This window comes from Chaetura pelagica, unplaced genomic scaffold (assembly GCF_000747805.2).
Source record: "Chaetura pelagica isolate M959 unplaced genomic scaffold, ChaPel_1.0 scaffold363, whole genome shotgun sequence".
Taxonomy (NCBI): domain Eukaryota; kingdom Metazoa; phylum Chordata; class Aves; order Apodiformes; family Apodidae; genus Chaetura; species Chaetura pelagica.
The window spans coordinates 2,093,729-2,097,522 of NW_009952720.1; positions in this window are offsets into that span (position 1 = coordinate 2,093,729).

Sequence of the window (3,794 nt, forward strand, 5' to 3'; positions counted from 1 at the left end):
AAAAAGAAGCGGGGAGGAGGGGGACCCCCCCCCCCCCAACTCAGCCACCACCACCAGCACAGCAAAAAGCCAGACCCGAAGCCTGATGGATCCAGCTGGTTGGATTAAATGACCTTTTTGATGTCTGAAGGGAATCAATGTCATAGCAGACCCTGCAGGAAAGTCCAGGGGGCTTGGAGAAGCCAAGGGATGGAGCCAGGTTTAGGATGGAGAGGAAGGGCTGCCTGCACCAGTGCTTGGCATCCCAGCCTTGCCCTGCTTGGCCAAGCAATTGACCCAATGTGGTGAGTGTCACTGATGGTCCCTCAGAGAAGGGCAGTGCACCCCATTTTACCCTCCATTCAGCAGAGCTGGGGCCAGGTGCCCCCCACCCCCCCCCACAGCACCTCTGCTTCCTGCAGAGCACCCCAAAAAAAGCTCACCTGAAAGAAGCACTGATTTCCCATGGCAACCACCAGCCACGAGAGGTGGGCACACACCACTTGGAGGCTGGTACCCAGAGGAGACAGGTGCATGTGGGGCTGCAGCATCCCTCTGGACCACAACCCACCCCCCAAAATCAGAGCTGTGACCCACCTGCACCCTTCAGACAGGCTGAGAAGGGGCTGAGGGCTGACACAAGCCCCTTTTCCTATCTGTCCCAAGCTTTGAGCTAAGCAGGCAGGTGTTTTGCCCCACCACACCAACCCCTGGGGACCTCCTGCCCCATCACCCAGCACAGGTACCCACCACCCTCATCACTCTGGCCCCCTCTGCCCTTGCACAGCTCAAAAAGCCATCTGCATCCTCTGGAGATGGTCCCACGTGGTGGGATCTCACATTTCCAGCCTCTCCAAGGAGCACACCTCCTCAGGCAGCACAGGCTCTTCTTTGGCCATTTCCAAAGAGCTGGAAACCCACCCCACCATCTCCACTTTTTTACAGGGATATTTCATCACAGCCCTCTTGCCAAAGTCCCCTTCTCGCATGACCGATGCTCAGGAACTTTGTCCCACCAGCAAACATCAGGAGGGTTGTGCAAAGGTCCTCAGCACGGGCACTGGGCATCCATCCCAAACCTGGAGCTCAAGGGACACATTCCCAGCAACAACCCCTGCACCCTCAGCCCCAAAACACAAAAACAAGCAGGGAAATGTTCACCCAGGAGCAGCACAGCAGGAGGAGGTGCAGGGCAAGGTTGATGAAGGGGCATCCTTGGCCCATGAATTCACAGCTGCTTTACACCTTGTGGGATGCCATTTTATTTTTTAGCACCATCTTTACCATTCCTGGGGTTTAACTCCCCCCTCTGAAGCCTGGATGTGCTGGTCATCCCTTTAAAAACCCTCATTCCATGTTTATGTTTTCAATCCCTGTGGCTACGAGCTCTAAAGCTTGAGTATGTGGAGTGTAAAAAAACAAATGATCACTTTTCATCAAACCTGAACCCTGGGCTTTTACATGTTACTGGTTTGTTCCCTCTGCCTGGGGTGAGGAGTGCTGAGAACACAGCCCCCAGGCTGCTCCCCCCTTCCCTGCACTGCAGCCACAGCCTCAACACCCCCCAGTTCTTCCATCTCCGACCTGTTTCAGCAATTTTGCCCACCAAAAAAATTACAGACATCAGAAAATCATGGAAGGGTTTGGGTTGGAAGGGATCTGAAAGTTAAAATAGTTCTACCCCCCCTACAACAGCAGGGACACCTCCCACCAGCCCAGGCTGCTCCAAGCCCCATCCAACCTGCCCTTCAACACTGCCAGGGATGGGGCAGCCACAGCTTCCCTGGGCAGCCTGGGCCAGGCTCTCCCCACCCTCACAGGGAAGGATTTCTTCCTACTATCTCATCTAAATCTCCCCTCTTTCAGCTTGAAACCATCACCCCTCATCCCATCCCTCCCTGCCCTTGTCCCAAGCCCCTCCCCAGCTTTCCTGGAGCCCCTTCAGGCACTGGAAGCTGCTCTCAGGTCTCCCTGGAGCCTTCTCTTCTCCAGGCTGAACACCCCAACTCTCCCAGCCTGGCTCCAGAGCAGAGCTGCTCCAGCCCTTGGATCACCTTCATGCACTCTCTTCAAGAGGTTTACATGAGGCAAATCCTACCTGTGATCAGGGACTTGCCCATCACAGCACTTGTTCCCCTCTCTGCAGCTCAGTTTGCTGCCCGTGGGGATGCTGGAGATGTGCAACCCCCCTGCCAGCACCACACAAGGCAGAAGCACATTTGTTCCCCACAGCAGGGTTAATCCTCTTGCTCCCAGCCAGGTCAGCTCCCTAGTGTCACTTCTCCACAGGCACCAGGGCCTGGAACAGCTGCCAGGAGCACAGCAAGATGCTGGTGGGAACAGAAGCCACAACAGTCCCTTGTGTCTCCACAGTGTCCCCTGCCTTGGGGGACACCACAACCAAAGAGGGGCTTGAAGGAAGGAACTCCACAAATGTTCACCCCCCAAAAAAAAATCCTCCTAATAATAGAATAAAAAATAAAGAAGGGGGAGATGAAATTGGAAACCCTCCCTTGAAGAAGTTGAGGAGAGGCAGCCAGCAGAGGAGCACAGAGGGAGCACAGAGGAGCAGCCCTGGCAGTCAGCATCCCCGTGCTCCTGGGGACAGCTCTGGCCACCTTCCCAGTCCCACTCAAGTCACCCCCCAGCTGCACTCAAGTCACACCAAGAGCAACCAGCATCTGCTGGTCCCATCACTGTCTGGTATCAGTTCCTCCCCCGTGACCCAAGGTCACCTCTCCACCCTGCCCAAGGGGGACCTCACCCCTCCAAATAAAGGAACCTGCTGTCCCTGGCAGGGGGTGTGGGGGCAAAAAGAGGCAAAACACCCCCAGAAGAAAGGCTTTCAGGGTGTTTTTCCTCTTTCCCCCACCACAATTTGCATCTTGCTCTCGGTTCCCTCCCTGGAGGTGGGTAAGTCCCCAGCCAGCCCCAGCACCCAGCTGCATCCTCCCCACCCAGCCCCTGGCAGTGAGGAGGAGGAAGGCTTTGAACCATAGAGAGCAAGGCTCACGTAGTCCCCGTTCCCAGGCAGGAGCTGAGCCCCAGATGCAGCACAAACCTCCCAGCACACGGGCACACCTGGGCCAACCTGCGGCGGCACCAGCCAGAAATCCTCAGGTGGCCCCAAGCTGAGGGGGATCAGCTCCCCAGAGATCTCCTGGAACACCTTCCCCCACAGAAGCAGCGTGGAGAGAGGAAGGGATGACCAAAACATTAATTATTTTTAAAGTACTAATAACGTGGCAGCTGCAAATGATGCCAGGAGTGGGGCTGCATCTCCGTGCCCACCCCAGCTGGGCTCCAGGGGAAACCAGCACCGAGGGGCTGAGCCAAAGGAAGGAAGGACCAGGCTGGAGGGGAGAGCCAGCATCACCTGAAAAAGCAACCTTAGCAGATCAGGTCCTACACCCACCCAGTGCAGCAAAACCTGGGAGCTCTGGGGGGAGGCACCAGTCACTCCTTCCCACTGCTGGGGGCACAGGTTGGTCCACGCCTGAGCATCACTCCCTCCTCTGCCTTTGGTCCACACCTCCCCCAAATCCAGCCAGCAGGACACTGCTGGTCACCCCCTTCCCATGCTGAGGGGCAGCCCCACTCCCTGGGAAGTTTTTCACCCTCTGGCCTCCTCCTGGTGCTGCTGGAACGTGCCCAGTCTCCTTTCCCCCCCCCCCTCGCTCCCCACCAGCCCTGCCCGTAGGATTTCCTCAGGAAGGAGTTCCCAAAGGCTCAGTCACACGCACAAAAAAATCAGCAGCTCCAAACCAACAAAGAGCCCTCCTGCTTTGCTCCCAAACCCTGCAGCACATGTCAAA